The sequence below is a fragment of the Dipodomys merriami genome, unplaced genomic scaffold (genome assembly GCF_024711535.1).
Source record: "Dipodomys merriami isolate MVZ:Mamm:240054 unplaced genomic scaffold, mDipMer1.0.p SCAF_12, whole genome shotgun sequence".
NCBI lineage: Eukaryota > Metazoa > Chordata > Mammalia > Rodentia > Heteromyidae > Dipodomys > Dipodomys merriami.
The window spans coordinates 42,882,473-42,905,312 of NW_027202493.1; the positions used below are offsets into that span (position 1 = coordinate 42,882,473).

At 45.6% G+C, this 22,840-nt stretch overlaps 1 protein-coding gene across 5 annotated transcripts in view; it reads left to right on the top strand.

Moving 5' to 3' along the window:
• Nucleotides 1-22,840, top strand: part of Extl3 (exostosin like glycosyltransferase 3) — a 69,198-nt gene that overhangs the window by 23,670 nt on the left and 22,688 nt on the right. The window contains exons 1-2 of one of the 5 annotated variants that reach the window (XM_070016759.1): nt 10,453-10,505; nt 22,184-22,427. The exons of 1 other annotated variant lie outside the window; for it this stretch is intronic. The gene's annotated coding sequence lies outside the window, so the exon portion shown is untranslated. Of the gene's footprint in view, nt 1-10,452; nt 10,559-22,183; nt 22,428-22,840 lie in introns of those variants that run through there. 3 more of the 5 variants (XM_070016758.1, XM_070016760.1, XM_070016763.1) reach the window with 3 other exon arrangements.

Genomic DNA, 22,840 nt, shown 5'->3' on the forward strand with positions numbered 1-22,840 from the left:
TTTCTTTCACTGACTGGTGATGAAGACTAGAAGAAAGGGGAATATTGTTGACGTTCTACTGTGTAGGAGAGTTCCAAAAGGATGCCTGACAAGATTAGAGAGGGCGCTGGTGGTTCACACCTGTAATCCTAGCTTCTTAGGAGGCTGAAATCTGAGGACTGTGATTTAAAGCCTGCCTGGGCAAGAAAGTCCATGAGACTCTTATCTCCAATAAACTACCAGAAGAGTTGAAATGGAGTTATGACTCAAGTGGTAGAGTACTAGCCTTGAGCAAAAATACTCAAGGACAGAGACTAGACCCTGAGTTCAAGCCCCAGGACTGGCACACACACAGATTCATGAATTAAAGTCATTTATTACTCTTTTAAAAAAATTTATTATGAAAATACCGTACAGAGGAGTTACAATTACATGGGCAAGATAATGAGTACATTTCTTATCAAGCATTATTGCTTTCTCCTTTGTTTCCCCTTCCTATCCCTTCCCATATCCCACCCCCGACCCACCCATATCCCCCCTTCTTCCCCCCCCCTTGTTACTCTTATAAAAGCAATTTTAATAGATTACCACATGCTAATCTATTAAATAATAACTAATACTGAAAGAGTGAAATAATAAAAGAGTGAATGGCAGTAGAAAAGTGACATAGAATGCAGATGATTCTTTGAAGAATTTTCTAGAATGATGACATGATAGCAACCAACATTACTGAGCATTTTCTGTTTGCTAGGCCCTGGGCTAATGTATATGTCAGGCACCAATGATTCGTGCCTGTAATCCTACCTACTCAGGAGGCTGAGATCCCAGGATCATGGTTCAAAGCCAGCCCAGACAGGAAAGTCTTTGAGATTCTTTTCTCTAGTAAACTACTCAGAAGAAGTCAGAAGGGGTACTGTGGCTCAAGTGATAGAGTACTAGCTTTGAGCCAAAGAAGCACAGGGCCTAAGCCTGGAGTTCAAGCACCAGGACAGGCAAACAACAACAACAACAAAAACGAATTTAAGACAAAACCTTACATTTCACAAACCCTTCCTTATCCCAAAGCAGCTCCTTTTTCCTTAACAAGAGCCAATCCTCCAGGCTGAAGCTGGAACTTTTAAGCAATACACATGGGTAGACAAGACAATTTTTTTACATGTAGAATGTAGCGAGAAGCTGGAAGAAAGGGTATTATAGCCTATTTAGCCAAGGAACACCTAGCTTGAGAAAGGAAGTGGGGATATCTTGTTTGTCAAAGGCCAGCCCAGTAGAAAGGAGAGTTGGTGGACGTGTGCAGCTGTCAGCTGAGGCAAGCTTCTGAGGAATGCTGGCTTAGTGCTCTCTGTCTGCTCCCATTGGGAAGTTCAGTCCCAGGTCCTGTGAGTTCCTAGGAGCCTGGCTTACAGTTTACTTGGTTTTGGGTGTCAAAACAGCCGCAGTGCTGTTTTCATTCTTTGATTCCATGCTCACCCAATAACTGGATTTTCCCCAAATCGCTAGCATGAGTCATTTGTGCATGGGAACAGTATTACTGAAGGCACAGGGAAATTTATAGCCCTAGCAACACAAATAACTTAATAATAGATATCTCTATTTTAAACATTCTTCAGCATCCCCAAATCCCCATCACTGGTCCCTGTTTCTCCAAGCTGCGATTCCTTCATTACTTGAGCTCCTCTCCTTAGTCACTTTTTCTATTCTTGGACTTGTTTTGGTTTTAGAGACAGTCTTGCTATGTAGACTAGGTTGTCTTTGAATGTATAATTCTTGTGTTTTAGCTCCTGAGTGCTGGGATTACACCATGCATGTCTCTGTTTTTTTCTCTTTCATATACCTGTTTCCAGTCTCTTTGTATCACAGGTTATGTTGTGCTCTATTCTTCCTAACTTTGAGAGTCACACTAAGGTAGTTTCCTTGTTTGTTTTTCTCCTCAAGGCTAATACTCTACCACTTGAGTACAGTTATACTTTTGGATTTTTGATAGTTTATTGGAGATAAGAGACACACTGACTTTCTTGCCCAGGCTGGCTTTGAACCACGATCCTCAGATTGGATTACAGGCATGAGTCATTGGTGCTCTGTTTAATTTTCTTTTTTATTTTTGCCAGTCCTGGAGCTTGAACTCAGGGCCTAGGCACTGTCCCTGAGCTTCTTTTGCTCAAGGCTTTGCTCTACCACTTGAGCCACAGTGCCACTTGCGGCTTTTTCTGTATATGTGGTACTGAGGAATCAAACCCAAGGCTTCATGCATGGAAGGCAAGCACTCTACCACTAAGCCACATTCCCAGCCCTAAGGTAATTTTCTTAATAAAATAGTGTTCTGAAGAGGGATATTGGCATCTGCTAAAATAACTTTTTCCCCTTATCCTTACGACCTTGAAGGTGGTAGAAAGGTATTTAAACGAGGTCATGTCTGCTTCCTTCTATTTTCTCAGTAAAATATGAGATCCGCTCCTCTGTTGAGTTAGGTCTGTGTCTTAGTGATTTGGACAGCTGGAGTTTAGATGTCTGTCAACAGAAATTTGCCAGATACCTAGAATTTCATAAATGCTGTATTTACATAGAACAATTCCTTTCACAAAGCCTACAGACTTGTGGAATTGATTCCCTTGCTAGAGATGGATTATTGCGTTTACTGAGTTGTCTGGTCAATATGAGAAAAGTAGAAAGAGCCATGGTGGAGGAAAAGTCAGGTCAAGTAAACTGAAGCCGGTAATGTAGCGTGGTCTCTGCTGATCTTTTCTGTCTACAGCCCAGACATAAATCCACTCCAGGTGGCCCTGCATTGTGCTACTGGCCGGGTAGGAGGAGGGTGAACTTGCAGTTGAAATAGGATAAAGAAGTTGTATTCGTGTTCTGTTTTAATACCAAGATTTATCATCTTACCATTCCTGGAGGTTAAAGATTCAGGAGTGACGGAGCTGAGCGTCTGGCTCATAGTCTCTCCCAGGCTACCGGCTTGATTGGGCCTGGAGGAGCTGTGTCCTGCCTCACAGAGTTGCTGTCAGCAGGTAGCCTCGGTTTCTCAGTTCCAGAGTCTCCCCGTGGTGAGAACCAGGACAGGCAGTGAGCTTTTGCCAAGAGTGAGTGACATGGGACAGACAGAGCGATTACTATGCAAGCTGAGGTGCTTCCTGCCACGCTACCTTCATTGCTGTGTTCTGGTCTACCCTTGCTTACACTGTGGACAGGGACTGCAGGAGGCTGTGAGTACAGGGCGAAAGGACCTCTGGGGCTGTTTTAGAGACTGGCTATTGGACAGATTTTAGTAACATTGTCTTTATGTGTGTGCACATGTTGGTGTGCATGCATGTGTGTGCATAGATGTGTGTGCATGTGTGTGCACACACCTGTATGTGTGGGTATGTGTATGTACACGGGGATGTTGCCATTCTTAAAATGCCAAGGAGGAGGAGTGTAGTTGGGCAGACTGGTAGTTACTAGACTTTCAAATTCAATGGACCAGTATATTAAAAAAAAAAAAGAAAGGCTGGGGCTCGGTGCTGGTGGCTCATGCTTGTAAATCCTAGCTACTCTGGAGGCTGAGATCTGAGGATCATGATTCAAAGCCAGCCCTGGCAGGAGAGTCTGTGAGACTCTTATCTCCAATAAACTGCCAAAAAGCCATTAAGTAGAGCTGTGGCCCAGTGGTATAATGCAAGAAGCAGTTTAGGGACAGCACCCAGGCCACACACAGACACACACACACACAGACACACACACACACAGACACACACACACACAGACACAGACACACACAGACACAGACACACACAGACACAGACACACACAGACACACACACACGGGAGGGTGTACAAAAATAAATATGTATCCATCTTTTTTGTCAAGTAAGGGAGAAAAAGAGAAAGTTGCCATCTGTCACCACAATATCATCATTTCAACAAGTGCATTTGACAGTTAAAAAATAGAGGGCACAATCACAGAATAAAAGCCACCTTTTAATTGAACAGATTTACCTTCATTAAAAACTCGCTGGTCTGTGTGTTTCCCAGAGCTGGACTGATGGCAACTCACCCAGTCCTGCTCCGTGCACTGTCATTTGAAGCCAAGTGTCTTGAGAGATAACAGCACCAGGCAGAAATGCACAGTGTGTGCGCAAGGTGAGTGAAAAAGAGAACCTTTAAGTAGCTGACACACAGAGAACAATTTTTATACAAGCCTGCCCAGAAGCAGGAAGGCCCAGAGGTGGCAATTGTCCATCCCTATTTGTTGGTTTTTGCTGTTGGTGTTCCTGCTATAATGTTTAGATGTTATTATTTTGGCAAATAAAACATGAAGTAAAAAGGAGCATCATTTCATTATAGTTACATGTAAATAGAAGGAATATAAATTTTTTTTAACTTCTAAAAGTGTTTTCCCATGTACTGAATATAATTCACATATACTACTTAATATGTCATATATAGTTAACATTTTTGCATCTTTTGCACCAATTATGTCAAGTATCCTTTTGCTAAATGAAATAAAATATAAATAAAATATAAAATAAATAAAAAATAAATATATGCTTCTCCCAGTAACATACATAATTATTCACATCTTTTTTTTGCATGAGACCAAAATACTTGGCACTTTCTCCATTAGAGATGAACTTTGCACTGTTAGTTTTTTAGCCCTCTAAATTGATGGATTTGTAGCAATGTGGTCACATATTCAGTAGTTTCCATGTTGATCTGTGGCATGGTATCTGCAAGGCTGGAGGCTTGAGCTGAGGAGGCATCAGTGATTATTTTGTTCTAAGATTTAGGTACTTACTAGAATCATATATTCTGTTTTGTTTTGTTTTGTTCAGTCGTGGGGTTTGAACTCTGGGCCTAGGCTCTGTCACCCAGCTCAAGGCTAGTGCTCTACCACTTTGGCCACAGCACCACTTCTGGTTTTCTGGAGGTTTATTGGAGATAGGAGTCTCAGAGACTTTCCAGCCCGGGCTGGCTTTGATCCGAGATCCTCAGATCTCAGCCTTCTGAGTAGCTAGGATGACAGGGCGTGAGCCACCAAGCCCGGCTGGAATCCTATACTCTTAACTATTTACATTGAGAGTGACTTTTGAGTAGTAGTACAGAGAAGGGAAACTCTCTCTTTAGTAAGGTCTTGTTACAGGCCTTCCTGAATTGGTTCAAAACCTACACAGTTTTCTTTTAAACATCTGATTGGTAGAAATGTATTGTTTTTTCATATGTAAATTTGAAACATTTGCAAGATATGTGTGTAAACATACATATATTATTTCTTTTAGGAATTGTGCTCTTTGGATTTTTATAGCCACATTGGTTAAGCAATATGCTACCTGATGTCGAAGAAGCTCTGACATTTTGTCCTTGGAGCACCTTGTTCACTTGGGTGGTTTTAAACAGAAGGTGTCTATGGGTAATTTGTTTGGAGTCACTGGGTGTACAGAAGTGACACTGGAATTCAGCCATCTTCCCTCTGCCTAATTTCACTTCTTGTGTTATTACATGAAGTCCTTCCAACCATGTTAGGGCATGTGGTGCCTGAGCCACTTTACTCCTCCCTGACATAATTTAGAATAAATGTTAGATGCCTTCAGATTTGCCTTAGGGGCGTGTGTATCATCCTATAGAATTTCTAGGGTCAAGCTTTCTTTCAGTTGTGGGGCTCGAACTCATGTCTTGGGTGCTGTCTCTTGAACTTTACTGCTCAAGACTAGCCACAGCTCCTTTTCCAGTTTTCTGGTGGTTAGTTGAAGATAAGAGTTTCATGGACTTTGCTGCTTTGGCTGGCTTTGAACCACATTCTTCAGATCTCAGCCTCCTGAGTAGCTAGGATTACAGGTGTGAGCCACCAGTGCCCAGCTTGATGGCATTTGATATCTATGGTAACTATAGCTATTTTGAGTCCTTCTGCCCCAGCTCCCCACTGAACTAGTCCTTTTTAAACCTTAGTTGGTCATTAAAGGTTAGATGTCTCAGAAGCCAACATGAAGTTTATTTTTCACAGCCACATGGCAAGGTGGAGAATACTATGAATTAGGGTAATCACTTAACACTTAGTTTGGTACTTAAGACCTTAGACCTTAGCATGCTTGGCGAGTACTTTATTGCTGAGCTACAGGGGTGTGTGTGTGTGTGTGTGTGTGTGTGTGTGTGTGTGTGTTGGTTTTGTGGCTTGAACTCAGGGCCTGGGCACAGGTGTGTGTGTGTGTGTGTGTGTGTGTGTGTGTGTGTGTGTGTGTGTGTGTGTGTGTGTGTGTGTGTGTGTGTGTGTGTGTGTGTGTGTGTGTGTGTGTGTGTGTGTGTGTGTGTGTGTGTGTGTGTGTGTGTGTGTGTGTGTGTGTGTTGGTTTTGTGGCTTGAACTCAGGGCCTGGGCACTGTTCCTGAGCTTTTTGCTCAAGGCTAGCACTCCATCACTTGAGCCACTGTGCCACTTTTCTGAGTAGTCTGTGGGAGAATGTTGGGAGTTTGATTGTGAGATACAGAGAAGCCACATGTTGAGAAGCTGAATTGGGAGTCTTTATTAGAAAAACTAGCAACAGAAAGTGAACTCATGTTCCAAAATCTTGCAACGTCGAATGCAGTTAATACTGTTAGGAAACTGAGCCATGAGGGAATTAGTGGTTAAAGGAAGAGCTGCGAACAATCTCAACAAACCAGATCCACTCTAGTGTAGAGTTGAAGAGGAACGCTGTGGTGACCTGAGAAGAAAAGGAGGCATGAGGCGTGGTGTAATGGCCACAGAGGTGGTGGGTCCTAAACATGGTTAGGGGCAGGGTCATAGGAGCTTGGGAGTTCAGAGTCTCCCAAGTTCATGGTATAGTTGTGGCTGCTCCAGAAACCTGTTGTCCAAGTCTCTGCCCCATCTGCTTCTAGGAAATCAGATGCCTGTCACCTGTGGGTGGGGAAATGGAATTCTGAAAGTCCCTGTCATCCACCAGGATGCCAAGAGGGCACCACTTAAGACCTAGTATCTATATTTTTAGATAAGCGTCTCACAGCCTTTCTTGCTTGGGCTGGCTTTGACTCGCAATCCTTACAACTCAGCCTTCTGAGAAACTAGCATTACAGATATGAACTAATGCCAGGCTACAGGTTTTTTGTTTTGTTTTGTGACAGTGACTAGATAGCATTACAAATATAAACTAATGCCAGGCTACAGGTTTTTTGTTGTTTTGTGACAGTGACACAATGTGCTTTGTTGTGCAGCTCATGTTAACTTAAGTGTTCTTGCCATTTTCTAAACTACCTAAACTGCCCTACCTTTTAAGAAAGTAACATCAAAGCCAGGACTTTCAGAGAACTACTCAGCAGAGTGATGAGTACTGTTCTTGGAGCCCCTGGTGACCTTTTGTCTCTTTTGGCTCCGATAGGCTGAGGCAGAGTGACCTTGGAACTCAAATCTAGAAATTGTCATGCACTGTTCTAATTATAGACCACAAAACTGCCCAATAATTTATATATAGAAAAGATCTCAAATAGGGGCTGTCAGCATTAACTTTTAAAATCAAGGCATTACAGATAAAACAATTTCTTATTGGACCTAAATTCACTGATATTTTCCTGATTTATATCTTTTGAAGGTTGATGGGGTTAACTCAGGGCTTCTTTGTGATTGATCTGGTGCCCATCTCTTAGAAATGACCACTGGCGCCTCCCTCTCTTAAGACTGAAGGCTATCTATTGTCATTTCTCCTTTATAAGACAAAACCCCCATTCTCCTAGATGGTATGAGTTTTGGGAAGGGTAAGTAATTAGTAGGGCTAAGAGGATCTTGCTGACATTTGGAAAATGAAGAATTCTAGGTCGAACACCATTTTATTTAGTATGATTTTACCACTGTGCCTTTTATATTCCTCTCATAGCAACAACTCCAACTACAATTCCCTTGTGAAAGAAGTGTTTACCAGCTTCTCTAAACAGCCACCCTTTTGTATCATTTCTGCATTTAACAGGCCAATTGAGTGAGGACGTGGATGTGTCTTTTGGTCAGAAGTCCTGTTTACAAGTGTGGCCCTTTGTGATGTTCAATCGGGACTGATCTGCTGCTTAACCAAAGTGGTCTGGGATGAGTGTGTGACCCAAGATGGGACAATCATGCCTGTCTTCTAGGAATTTAAAGCTAGCAGCCGAATGAGAGAGACTGGCTCTTACTTGGGTTTCTCCCATGGAGCCCTCTCAGCCTCAGCCTCCCAAGGCTAGGCTTACAGGCACATACATATCACCACACTTGGCTTCTGGTGTTTTTCCAAGCCAGAAATCTTGGTATTGAGTTGATAGTATAGGGGAAGGGTAAAGTGGACTTGAACCAAGCAAGTAGGTATAGAATTACAAAAAGACGAAGGAGTACCCTAAAGGCTTTAAAGCTTGGAAAAAAATTGAATGTGGGTGTAAAGACTGATGTCAAGGATGAGTGCCACGTTTGGAGTTTGTGTGTAAGGAAAGAGAGTGAGAGTGGCAGAAGAATAGGGGAAAGGGTTAACAATGAGAAATACTAAGTGAGAAATAGTGTTCTGGATAATTGGATTGTTCTGGTAAAAAAAAAAGGGGGGGGGGATTAAGAGTGAGGATGACTTGGAATCCACCCTCAAGTCTGCACTGTGTGTTCTTGGGCACCTGATTTATTTAGCAGCTGCTGCTTTTGTGGGCATGCATGTGTGTGTGTGTGTGTGCTGGTCCTGGAGCTTGAACTCAAGGCTTTGAGCAGTGGTTAGTGGATGATAAGGAACTCCAGGGCTTCCCTGCCCGGGCTGGCTTTGAACCAAGGTCCTCAGATCTCAGCCTCCTGAGCAGCTAGGATGACAGGCCAGCAGTAGCCACCTCTATTTTTCTTGAAGTTTCAATTCTCTGTCTAGAGGCTAATACCTCCCAGTGAGGTTAAAACATGACAGTGCTTGCAAAGGGTGCAGTGTGTTGGCTGGCACTCAGGCTTTCATAAAGCATGCACTCATAGGATGACAAGGCTGTGATGATACCTACTGGGCCTTGGAAAGCAGGGACTGGACTTCCACTGGAAGGAAGGGGCCTGGCTGCCTGAAATGGCAAGAAGGGAGTCGAATGGTTGATGAGGCACACCTTGCCCAAGGGCAGGGAAGAGTTGGAGGGGAACTTGAGAAACTGTTGGAGAAGGAAAAAGAAAGGACACAAACTGTGGAGGAAGGGAGCAGGACAGCAGCTGTGGAAGGCTGTGGGTCCACGAAGTGTCAGATGAATATCCATTATGTTTCCAAAGCTTGGTTACTGCTAAAACGAAGCACAGCAATATGTTACTTTATGCAAAAATGTAAGATGCATACCCCTCAGGTAGCAGGTATCTGCATGTCCCTTCTCGTCAGTGTGGCCGTGAACCAGCACCTGGAAATTCTTTCCTGTCTGTGCCCTCCTACATGCCAGGATCCTGTCTGCCACCACCACACCTTCTTTTGGAAGGAAAGCCTGGGAGGAAAACTGTAAAACAAAATAGAAAAGTGAACTCAGGTGGGTAACAGTTTCACCATAAACTTTGCTCCCTCCTCCTCTGACTTTCCTCAGTAAATAGAAGTTACTTTTTTGGTAGAGTATGCTTGCTTATCATAAAAGCTGGGCAAGGAGAAGGGGCAGCAGTGAGGGGAGACTAAGATCTTAGAAAGGAAGAAGGATCAAAGAAGATGGGGAGATGAGGAGAAGGGGCTCCAGGAAAACAGGATGCTGTGCTCTTTGTTGTCTTGTTTCACAAATGGCGTGCTCAACCCCCGTCTTCGCTGTTCTCTCGGCTGCACTGGGCCTGGGCTCTGCCAAGAAGTGGGAGTGGACCGGGTCAGCAGCTGCGGGGCCATCTCTGGGGCACGGTTCTCCTGGAAGGAAGACCACCCAAGCACGGGGCCGGGCGCCAACCCGGCCTGGCGACGAGCCCCCCTTCCCCACGCCCGTGAGGAAACCCTGGGTAGAAAGAAGCCCTGCCTTTAGAGAAGAAAAGTTCAGTTTTGAAGGAGACAGACCTTAGATGACACTGCAGTTACAGGCTTTAAAAGATGGGAGTCACCCAGCCCGCCCTCTCCCCGCACCTGGGCCCGGGTGCCCGACACCCCGGAGGCCGTTCCCGACTTCCACTCCGTTCTTGCGGGGCTCAGGGGCCCTTTCCCCCACACAGCTGCGGCGTCCTGGGTTTTCGGGCTAAGCACCAGGCCCTCGCACTCGGGCCTTTTCCTGGGACGCGGGGAGGGCCAGCTCCTCCGGCCGGGGCCGGCCTGGGGTCTCCAGACCCGGTCCCGAGGGCCCCCGCGGCCGGCGCGACCCCGCGCCTCCCACAATGCCGCGCGCCGCGCCCCTCGCGGGCCCGCGCGGAAAGCCGCCGAGGCTCCTCGGGCGTTTCCGGCCCGAAGCTCTTCGGCGGCTCCGCAGCCCGGTCGGAAATGGCTGCCCGCCGGCAGGGGGAGCGGAGGGCCCGGCGCGGCCTGGGCGGCGCGCGGCCGGCGGCCACAGCGGCTTCTGGGAAGACGAGTTTCGCGCGGGCGGCGGCGGCGGCGGCGGCGGCGGCGGCGGCGGCGGCGGCGCGTCCCTGAAGTGGAAGCCGGTAGGAGGCCGCGCCGGCCGGGCCGGGGAGCGGGGCCCGCGGCCGCGGAGCGGGTAGGCCTGTCCCGGGAGGAGACTGGCGGGGAGGCCGGGGCCCCGGGAGGAGGCTGGCGGGGAGGCGGCCGGGTTTCCGGGACTCGGGGCCGCCGTCCCGGTCCCCGGCGCCCCGGAGCCCCGGATCCGGCGGGACGCGTCTGCGGACGAGGGCGCAGCCCCGCCGCCCGCGCGCGCCGCCGGTGCCCACTCCCGCGCCGCCGCCCTCCTCGGGGCCGCTTCGTGCCGGGGGTCCCGGTGCGGGCCCCGGGGCCCGTGCGGCGGGTGCGGGTCCCGGGCCCGGCCCGCCTCGCCCCCCGCGCCTGCCCCCGAGCCCGGACCTGGGGTCGGTTCCGCCCCCGCCGCTCTCTCCGGGGCCGCGGCTCATCAGGTGCGGGCGACGCGGGACCGCGCTGCCCCCGCCCGAGGGGCCCGGCGGCCGGAGCGTTTCCCAGGCTGCGGCGGCGAGCGGCACCCGGGAAGCGGCCGCCCGCGTGCGGCGGTCTTCGGCGCGTCCGGCGTCCCGCGGGGGCGGGCGGGAGGGAGGCGATGCCCGGGCTTGGTGGCCTCGAGCCGAGCCGGTCCTCCCAGCCTGTGTCCCGCTGGGGCTCCGGGATGGGCTCCGGATGGGCGAAGCCGGGTGGAGAACTCGCGTGGCGTGTCACCGGCGCGGATCCCGTGGCGCTCCGGGGCTTTGGGCGCGCTGGCGTCCTCCGAGCGGAGCCCGCCGCGGCCGCCTGGCGCCCTGCGCTCCGGCCCGCCTTCTCCGGGGGCCCTGCGGAGCCGGGGACGGAGGGAGCCGTGGGAGCAGGGGGCTCCCGGGGGCGGTTTAGAGAGAGCCTGGGTCGGGCCCGGGCGAGGCTGGCAGGGCCTTCTGGAGAAGGGCTGGTGGTCTCGCGGAACACGCAGCCCAGGACTAGGAGAGAACGAAGGTCTCGCTCATGTCTGGGTGAGTTTAATCGTCTTGCTGGCGGTCACCGCAGCGCAGCAGGGAGTACGGCCGGGGCTTTCCCGACGCCCCAAGCTGCCCACCAGTGTCTGCGGAAACAGGTTTGATATTCCCGTGAGCGCCCGTATCTGCATTCTGCCTCCTCCTCATTTTCGGTATCTGTTCCTTTTGAAACCTGTGATGATAGAAAGGGAAGCCAAGCTAGGCAGCGAGCGGAGTGGGAGCTCAGGAGGGCAGTGGGCAGTGGATCGCACTGCAAGGAGGCGTGATCCTTTTCTCCTGTGCCAATCGCATGTTCATTCCTTGCACATGTTCAGTCTTTCAGGCATCGTGGATGGTGGAAGAGAAGCAAGATCAAAAATTTGCCATCTCTCAAGTACAAGAGAAAGAAAGAGGTTCAGTAGCAACCTTCCTATGCTTAGGCCGGAACGCATCCTGCAGCTGGCAGCATAGGACGGACGATGAAGTGTAGAGGCTGGTAGAGCGAAAGCAGCATGCAGATAAGATAAATACAACCTAACATGCACCAAGACCTACGTATCAGTCATAACGGAGTGAGCCAGGCACTACCCAGTGAAACTTGGGAAAGCTCTCCAGTGTTTGCCCTATGGTGTAACCCCATATACACACGCCATTACTTTGGTATATTCCTCCTGTGGCTGACCCAATAAATTTTAGACTGCTCAGTGATTAATTATTAATATCTTGGTTGTCTGTGTGTTCAGTTTGCTCTTCTCTTAGCTTGTCATGGTTTAAGCCCGCTTTATGATTTCCTTTTAAACATCGTTTCAACAGATATTTGATACTCTCAGGGAGCAATAAAAAAAAGTTTGGAAATGTGCCCTCAGCATGGAGAGATGAGCCATAAACAGTGACAGGAGATTATAAAGTCTTAAATTACTGTTTTAAGTTCTCTGCTGTCCTATAGTTTTTTTTTGACATATATTTTTTTCAACAGGGACTTTGGTTTTTAAAGTTACTGAGAGATAGGCTACATGTTAACATAGTTCTCTATTGAGGGAAATGTAGGGAAAAAAAACTGAGGCTTGTGAAGGTGAGGGTAATGCATCAAAGCCAGGTGCAGTAAGAGGCAGGATTCTTGAACTGGTTAGTAATGTTTCTTGACCTGTGGGAATCTGCACTCTTACCATGCTGTCACCTTTCCTGGGCAGTTCATCCTGTGTGTGCCCTGACTTCTAGGAGGCTTTTCCTTAGACCAAGCAGTGGTTTGCTTTCCTATGAGTGTCACTTACAGCCCCATAGGGCAAATCCATTCCTGTCTCTGTGGCAGTTGCACACCCACACACATACTCACACACACACTACTGGGACTGGGATTTGAGCTTAGGGCCTCAAGCTTACTAGGTAGGTACTCTGTTTCTGAACCAGGCCTCCAGCCCTTTTTGCACTATTTTGAAATGAGGTCTCACTTTTTCCTAGGCCCATGTATGGGCTGTGATCCAACTATTTTGTTCTGTTGCTGCAGCTGGTAAGACATGGATGAGCCACTGTGCTCAGCTGTTGGTTAGGAAGGAATCTTAAATACTTTGTTCCCAGGCTGTCCTTGAACCTTGATCCTCCCAATAGTACTACAGATGTAAGGAATTGTGCCTGGTGCAAGTACTCTCCCTTAAGAAGCTAGCTGGGTCTACTCATTTTACATGGTGCTATAGTCATTAAGATTGTCATTATAGCTGGGTGCTGGTGGCTCATGTCTGTAATCTTAGCTACTCAGGAGGCTAAGATCTGAGGATTGTGGTTCAAAGCCTGCCTGGGCAGGAAATTCTGTGAGACTTTTTTTTTCTTTTTGTTGGTCATGGGGCTTGAACTCTGGGCCTGGGCACTGTCCTTGAGCTCTTCAGCTCAAGGTGAGCACTCTACCACTTTAGCAGTTTTCGGTGGTTAATTGGAGATGAGTCTCATGAACTTCTTGTTTTCTGGTGGTTAACTGGAGATAAGAGTCTCATGGACTTTCCTGCCGGGCTGGCTTTGAACCACGATCCTCAGATCTCAGCTTACTGAATAGCTAGGTTTACAGGCATGAGCCACTGGTGCCCGGTTTATATTCTATTTATTTGTATACGTGCCTTTTTTCTTTTGAATAAATGTATTTGCGCCCAGCTTGTGAGATTCCTATCTCCAATAAACTAAAAAAAAAAAAAAAAAGCTGGAAGTGGTGCTGTGGCTCAAGTGGTAGAGCATTCACCTTGAGCAAAAGCCCAGGGACAGTACTCAGACCCAGAGTTCAAGCCCCAGGACTGGCAAAAAAAAGAAAAAAAAAGATTGTCATTTTATCATGGCTCCACTATTCTCTAAGCTAAAGATTGCCTGCCATTTCCCTTAGCTGTTTATGTGGCAGTTTTAAGTCCCCTAGCTACATTGTTTCTCTGTTCCCCACTTAACTGTTTATAATGCTCCTGTTCAAGATCTGTGGTCAGCACAGATACAGTATTCAGTAACATTCACTCCTATTCAACTTCCACTTTGTTTTTTTACAAAAAAGCAAAACAAAAATCAAGATAATATTTTTTTCCCTAAACACTCATATACACTGAACTCACTGAAATCACAGTTGTAGTGCACAACCTGCCTTTGTGTGTGTGCTTGTGCTATTGGTAAACTAAGTTATTACCATTGGTTTTGAGATCAAAGTGCTGAGTTTTGCTTTTATTAAATTTCCTTTAGAGAAATTCAGCCTGATAATTTTTTTTGTTATTTTCTATGTTTTCTCCCAATCTGTGTTTTTTTGTTTTTGTTTTTGTTTAGATTGGTCATGGGTCTGGGCATAGGCACTGTCCCTCAGCTCTTCAGCTCAAGGCTAGTGCTCTACCACTTGAGCCACAGCACCACTTCTGGTTTTTTTGGTGGTTAATTGGAGATAAGAGTCTCCCAGACTTTCCTGCCCAGGCTGGCTTTAAACTGCGATCCTCAGATCTCAGCCTCCTGAGTAGCTAGAATTATAGGCGTGAGCCACTGATGCCTGGCCCTCCAAATCTTGATTTACTCTTCTCAGCATGATTTCCTTTATCTCTTTAGGTTTAAGATATTAGAGGGCTGTGGCTTCAAGTGGAGAAAATAGTTTTGAGGTTCCAAGCCATTGTTAATAGGTTAAGTGGCAAATTAAGGGGGCCCTTCAAGGAAGCTGTGCTTCAGATAGGTAAGTAAAACATTGAAGTCCTAGGCATTTAAGTGATCCTCAGGGGCATCTGCTCTAACCCTTTATGAGTTAAAAGAGGACCAAGAGCTTCTGAGTCAAGAAGACAAGGAATTATGAAGCTAGGGGCCCTGATAAATCAGAAAGATGCTAATGGCAAAGGGAGAGAGTCTCAAGTTGGATTCATCCTAGGATGAATCATCATAGGATGCAAAGTCAAAAGATGACTATAGGGCTGGGAAGGTGGCTCTGGTAGAGTGCTTGCCTTGCATGAATGAGGCCCTGGCTTTGATTCCTCAGCACCACATAAGCAGAAAAAGCTGAAAGTGATGCTGTGGCTCAAGTGGTAGAGCGCTAGCCTTGAGCTGAAGAGCTGAGGGACAGCGCCCAGACCCAGAGTTCAGGCCCCATGACCAAAAAAAAAAAAGATGAGTATGTATTACTTAGCAAGCTTGTGCTTCAGTTTTTGCATCTTAGGTATGATAATGTGCCTCTACAACAAAATAGAAGCCATGCTTCCTTAAGGGAAGAAGCCTTGGCACTTGAATATCAAGTTGACTCTTCCTGGGAAATGTTAGCAAAATCCATCTGGAGACCACATTACAACTTGTTCCCACACTGTGCCCGCCGCTCATAAAAATTACGTGCTCATTTTTAGGAGAGAGAGAGCATGAAAAAAAATTAAAATGAGTGACATTATAATTTATGTGAGTCACTATTAGTTTTTGTTTTTCTATTAAAAATATATACATGTGCATTTTATATATTTTATATCATGTTGGCTATATGGTTTTGATACCTAACGTTATATACATTTTTCACTTAACATGATATTGTGAACACTTTTCCATTTCATTTAAAATTACAGAAAATCTTACGATGTCCATATTGGTGATTTTCTATCTGGGCTGATTTTGAACTGTGGTCTTCCAGCCTCAACTTCCTGAGTAGCTAGGATTACAGTTGTGTACCATTACGCTTGTTTCTTTACTATACCTTATTATATTTAGTTTCTACTTAATTATATTTAGCTCCTATTCTTGGATACTTAATTTATATATATGTATAATATATATATATATATATATTTTTTTTTTTTCCTTGTCCATCATGGGGCTTGAACTCTGGGCCTGAGCGATATCCCTTAGCTCTTCAGCTCAAGGATAGCACTGTACCATGAGCTACAGCGCCACTTCTGGTTTTCTGGTGGTTTATTGGAGATAAGAGTTAAGAGTTTCATGGACTTTCCCGCCTGGGTTGGTTTTGAACTGCCATCCTCAGATCTCAGCCTTCTGAGTAGCTAAGATTACAGGCGTGAGCCACTGGCACCCGGCTAACCAGATTTTTTGTTTGTTTGTTTGTTTTTGTCAATTGTGGGGCTTGAACTCTGGGCCTGAGCACTGTCCTTCAGCTCAAGGCTAATGCTCTACCACTTGAGCCACAGCGCTACTTAATTTATATATTATATATTGTATATTTTGTAGAATACTGAGTGATGAAATCTTTATAAACAAACCTTTGTTCACCTAGAATTCATGAAAAAATTATTTTATTTATTTATTTATTTTTGGTGCCTGTCTGGGGCTTGAACTTTGGGCCTGGGCCTGGGCATCCTATTACTTTAAGCCACAGCTCTACTTCTGGCTTTTTTGGTAGTTTTAGTGGAGATAAGAATCTCTCACAGACTTTCTGGCTTCCAACTGTGATCTTCAGTCCTCAGCCTCCTGAGTAGCTAGGATTACAGGCGTGAGCCACTAGGGCCCGGTGAAAGTTTTATTTTTGATATAGAAGTCATATTACTTTTTAGTTCTGAGGAACTCAGTGTGAGAGTACCTGCCACACTGTTGCTGCCAGCCTAATTAGCAACTTTATTTTAATATTTTAGTATAAGCAGTAATTTAAATTAATTTTTTTCATATTCATGGTTCTTCATAGTAATTTGTGGAAGTGGAATTGCAGAGTCAGAAGATAGACACGTTCAGTTTTTGTGCTTTTAGGACAAACTGCCAAGTTGTGCTCCAGGAAGGGGTGCCAATTTTCAGTCCCAATGGGTAGGGTTACCTTGGATAGTGCCAAACACAGATACATAGATATTGTCATTTGCAGTTCTTTGCTGACTTATAGGTAGAAAATATCACCATATCTTGTTTTAAATGCATATTTATTTGATTGCTAGGAAAGTTAAACATGTAAACATATATTTTTTTAAATCATTGAGCCCCCTTTTGTGTAACTTCCTGTTCTCTCTGTATCATTTGACCAAAGTTATATTGATTTCTTTTTCTTTCTTTAGTACTGGGGTTGAACTCAGGGTGTCAGATTTGCTGGGCAGGTGCTACACTTAAAATATGCCTCCAGCCTTCTTTTGCTTTTTATTGGGTCAGCTCACAAATGTTTCCTACAGTCTTTTTTTTTGGGGGGGGGAGGGCGGTTTGGTCATGGGGCTTTAACTCGGTCTGGGTGCTGTCCCTGAGCTCTTCAGCTCAAGGCTTGTGCTCTACCACTTGAGCCACAGTGCCACTTCTAGTGGTTAATTGGAGATAAGAGTTTCACAGACTTTCCTGCCCAGGCTGGCTTTGAACCACTATCCTCAGATCTCAGCCTCGAGTAGCTAGGCGAGAGCCACTAGCAGGTGCTAGTGGCTTCCTATAGTCTTAATCAAGTTTAACCTCTTTCCTCAGATCTCAGCCTTCTGAGTAGCTAGGATTACAGGTGTGAGCCACTGGCACCTGGCTTCCTATAGTCTTAATCAAGTTTAACCTCTTCCCTCATAAGTACATGGAATCCTTTGACTTGGGTAGTCAGATACATTGAACTTTTTGTGTGTGTGTGTGCTGGTCCTAAGGCTTGAACTCAGGCCTGGATGCTGTTCCTGAGCTTCATCTTTCTCAAGACTAGAGCTCTAGCCCTTGAACCACAGAACCAATTCTGTCTTTTTGCTAGTTAACTGGAGATGAAAGTCTCATGGACTCTCCTGACAGGGATGGCTTTGAACCACAATCCTTAGATCCTTAGGCTCCTGAGTCGCTGGGTTATAGGCGTGAGCCATCAGATCTGTTGAACTTTTGAGAATGCTGCTTTTGCTGTATTTACCTTGAGCTAAATGTGTTTTCCTTTTCTTCTTACAGCTAATACAATACAGTTAAGTCTTGAATTCCTCCCCAGATATCTAGTGTGATATCTGGGTTGTAGTAACACCTGTATAGCAAAGTCTTGCTAAGTAGCCCATGTTGGCCTTCAACTGGAGATCCTGCTGCCTCCACTTCCCCAATGCTGGGCTTACCAGTGTGCCACCATGCCTGGCTTTTTCTTAATTATAAAAGTAGTAGTAGTAGTATATGCTTATTAAGTAAAATGTATTAAGACAAAATGTGTCTTGTACATAATCAGTAAACAAATGTACGGGGTACCTAACCATCCTCTGAAAGGTAGAATTAACACCTGCCCCCATGCGGTTGATGAAATGATTGTTGTGTGTGAAGTGTGTTGTCTGGAGCCCGGGGCCTCATGCATTGTAAAAATGAACAGAGAATATGCACCTGCCTCTCTGCGAAGCCTTCTGGGCATATGTGGGGTGAGCTGCAGTCTCTGAATGGTCTCCAGTGTATTGATTGCTCTTTGTCACACTCAGCTAGCTGCACTTAAAAGATTCACACGTCATCAAGCTAGTGAAGATTGCCCTGTTTTCCATTACACCAGTGATTTTGGAGTTGGATGGTACACCCAGTATTAAAATCACCCAGGGCACGACATAATCCCACAGATAAGGCTGAAGCTCGAGGATCAGGAGCCTGGGCTGGCCTGGGCTACCCAGTGAAACCTCTCAAAACAGCGCCCATCCCTGAAGCAACTACAGGAAGTCCCCCTTAACTCTGGAGCGTAGTCACTCACACTTGGGAATTCTCACCCTAAATGCAGATAGGGCCTAGGTTTGTTTGTTTGTTTGCTTCAGGGGTGATCTGGGTGGAAGCCTGTATGCCCAAGGAAAACTACTTATTGATGAGTTCCTGTTGTGTATTTGTGGCTTGGCTGCCAGTGACATTTGTGGAACCGGATCTTATAAATCTGCCCTTGGCTGTCTGTCTGAAGAGGTTTTCCTTTCTGAAACCTCCCAGGCGCACACTTCTGAGGGCATGGTCATAATCTGGACTCTGACTTGGTTGGTTACGTTTTTGGTTTTCAGTTGCTGATGTGGTTGTTTCCCTTACTTTGCAGACAGGTTAACTTTATACAGTGAGAAGTTACTGAGGCGGTGGTTGTACTTGGTTGTACTGGGAAAAGCTTGCTTTGACCTTCTGGATCTTGTGAATGGTTACAATCAGTTCTTAGGAGGCTTTATCTCTAATGAGTTTCCGGGGGAAAGTGCCTTTTATTTGTTTAAACAATAGAAGAAGGCAGGCAGAATCTTAACTGATAGGCATTTGTTTTAGTGCTATTAACACTCTTCCTGATTCCCTGAACTGTGTACTCCCTGTTCTGTGGATTGTTTGTTATGACTGTTCTTAATAAGAAAGTCAGGAAATGTTATGTGTTAAGATTCAAAAACAATCAAACCTCTGAAATACCACTTTTAACCACTTCACTGATTCCTGTCTTGTCTTAATTTAAACTGTCTTTACCTAATTGAAAGGGCTCGTGTGGCTGTGGCCTAAACAACTGCGGACAGTAGTCCTCTCACCCCAGGGCATCCAGGGCACACACCGGTGGGCTTCAGTAATGGCTTTCCCGTTCCCTGCTGCTGCCCTAAATTTGTGAGGGAGGGGGCAGTCCACACTTTTCAGAAGTACAAAAGACTTCTCAATTCTTGGAACTCCCACTGTACTCAATTCAAAACCTAACCAATTGCTCTTTAGTTTTATGTCATTAACATCTCTCCAGCCAGATTGCCTTTTTCTAGTAGAAACTTCGTTACTGGTTTTGAAATCCCCTTTAGCATACCACATGTTCCAGGTCACTGATCAGTAAATGATACCAGCTGAAGAGTCTTAGTTTATATTTCACTCCCACTCAAGCCTGAAATTGGGAGCCTCTGTTTCCTTGATTCAAGGAAAACACTTTGTAAGACAAAATTTAGGGCTAGGAAGAGGCCTGAAGGCCATTGTGGACTTAGAGTAGTTAGGCTACAGGCTTAAGACTTGGCTCTACTTGGAGAATTTAGGAATGCTATAGTTTTTCTGAGGCTTTTTCCTCTGTTGTAAAGAGAGGTGAAAAAGTTCTACCGTCAGCTAGGTTGTATTGTTTTGTGCTGGTATTGGGACTTCAACTCAGGGCCTCATGCTTCTCTTGGCTTTTTTGTTCAAGGCTGCTGCTCTACCACTTGAACCATAGCTACACTTGCTGGTTAAGTGGAAATAAAGTCACTTGGAGGTTTTCTGCCCAAACTGGCTTTGAACCTTGATCCTCAGATCTCAGCCTCCTGAGTAGCTAGGATTACAGGCCCAAGCCACTAGTGCTGCCACAAGGAGGCTTATTGTGAAGATTAAATAAGTTATAGATAAAAACATTTGTGGAGCAGATAAGGATGAAAGTGAACTATAGAATTCATAAGTGGAGAGGGACTGGGAGAGAGAAGGAACAAAAGACACTGTATGAAAGGAAATGTACTTTATACTTGGCTTGTGTAATCCCTGGGTACATCACCTTTATAATAATAAAGTAAATTAATAAAAAAATTTGTGGGATACTGTGAAGGCGTTTATAAGGAACAATTTGTGCATGAAATGCTTACATCAGAAACGGGAAAGCAGAACCTATATGCGGTGGTGTGAATTGAAAATCCCCAGGATACAGACCACCGACTCAAAAACCAAATCTTGATTATAAAGGAATTTATTAGTAGTAAAAGGAAATTTAACAATAGCCAATTATAACCGGCCGGGACTACCCAGGTATTGGTAACACAGAAGCAGCCCCAAATAGCAACAAGCGGGGGTTTTTATGCCCCCAAATGGCCGGGGGGGGGGGAGGTATGTAAATGAATCTTTCTAACTCATGTTCTGCAAGCCAGGCAAAATACAGAAGCTAAATATCTGGTTGTCAGCAAAAAAAAAAAAAAAAAAAAGGTAGGCACCAGGCCTACCGCTCAGAATAGAATTGGCTGCCCACAAACCTACCTCCCGTCCTAAGTTCTTTTTAGGGGCTTTTGTGAGTTTGTCTGGCAGTTTCTTGCCACGCTTCCCAGCAGCAGCAGCATCGCCCGCCCGCCCGCCCGCCCTGGGTTTTAGCACTCTCGTGGCTTCTCTGATGCTGCTGAGCGCCTCATTTCATTTACCTTATTTCAGTGGTGCATGTTTGTCATCTCAGACTTGGGAGCCGAGGCAGGAAGGTTTCAAGTTGGAGGTCAGTTTGGGCTGTGTGGTGAGGCCCTATCTCAAAACAAAGGGGGAAATAAATAATCAAAGAAACATGAACACCTTTGCCGTCTCAATAGAAAAATCTCTGTGGTTTGTGTACTTTCATCAAAGCCTAAATAGGATGGTGGTCCAGGCTGGACCTAACACAAAGTGGGACTGCATCAGAAACAACCAGAGCAAGAAAGGCTTGGAAGTGCAGCTCAGGTGGAGGACCAGCTGCCTAGCAAGTGTGAACCCCTGAGTTCAAGCCCCTCTGCTGCTCTTTTGGAAATGTAAAAAGGCTACCAGAATTAAAGCCTAGCAGTTAGGGTACAGAACAGCCAGACATAGAATAGAGAATAATGAGCTGGATCAAAGCTGTGGGCTAAGTCTGTTTGTGGCTTGCGTTTTACATGTTGTGAAGTAAGGATGACCTTTTCATTTTGAAAGTTTTTTTTGGTGGAGCTTGAACTCTGGGCCTGGGTGCTGTCCCTCAGCTCTTCAGCTCAAGGCTAGTGCTCTACCATTTGAACCACAGCACCACTTCCAGTTTTCTGGTGGTTTATTGCAGATAAGAATCTCATGGACTTTTCTGCCCAGGTTGGCTTTGAACCACAATCCTCATATCTCAGTCCTCCCCTTCCCCCCCCCCCCCCCCGACCCCAGCCCTGGCAGGTTGCTATGTAGCCTAGGTTGGCTTGGAACTGTCTCAGCTTCCTGCATGCTGGGATTATAGGCATGTGCCACAAGTGGCTATGAAATTTTTTTTGGAAAAGGTGGATGAAAGAAATCAAGAATATTCTTCGGCACAGCATGGTAGAATTTCTAGACATTTTGATTTAAAATTAAAGCAGGCTGGAAAACTGGAGTCTCATGCCTGTAATCACAGCTTCTCAGGAGACTGAGACCTGAGGTTTGAAGTTCAAGGTCAACCCAGACAGAAAAGCTTGTGACTCATCTCCAGTTAACCATCAAAACTAGAGGTGACGCTGTGACGCAAAAGTGGTAGAGCCCTAGCCTTGAGGGGGAAAAAGAAAAAATGCTCAGAGACAGCACTTAGGCCCTGAGTTCAAGCCCCACCACCAACAAAATAAAAGTTAAAGCAGGTAGAGAGTTTCTGTAGTCAGTGATTGATTGTAAAGTTTAGGGAGAACAGGACTGGTGAGCCTACAGTACTCTCACATCCTCTGGGTTTTATTTTTTTTTTACAGAAATGTTATTTCCATGTGCTCATCTCCATTGTAGAAGGTTAGGACACCGAGACATAAGGTTGACAACAGGCCTGTCCCTGAAGGATAAGAAGTAATGTTTCTCATTTCTAAGTATGCGATCCTTTTCAGAAGATCAATTTACTAGTTCTATTTTAAGAAGGAGCACATGATGTGTGCTAATGGAAGATAAATGGAAGCAAAGTGGAAAACACCTTTGTTTCTGGAAAGCTGCATCTACTACTGGGTAAAGATCAAAGTGTTCTCTTCACCTCTAAACTAGACAAATGTCTCACAGTCACTTTTTTGTTAAGTGGTTTGAAAAGAATTTTTCATACCAGGCACACGAATACCGATATCCTGGCTGGAAAGCATAGTATTTTTCTTCATCCTATGTGGATGTCCAGGTCTTGGATGATAAATTCCTTACTTTGCCTACTGTTGACTCTAGTTGGTTATCATTTAATAGGAAGAGGCTGGGTGGTGGTGTGTGTGTGTGTGTGTGTGTGTGTGTGAGCTGAGTGTTTAGGATGCGTATCTGGGGACATTTCTCACCACAAGTAATATACCTGTACTAGACAAAATCACAACTCTGTACTTACTGTTCTTTGAGACATATACCTGTATTCCAGCCATTGTTCTCTTAGAAGACTTAAGTGT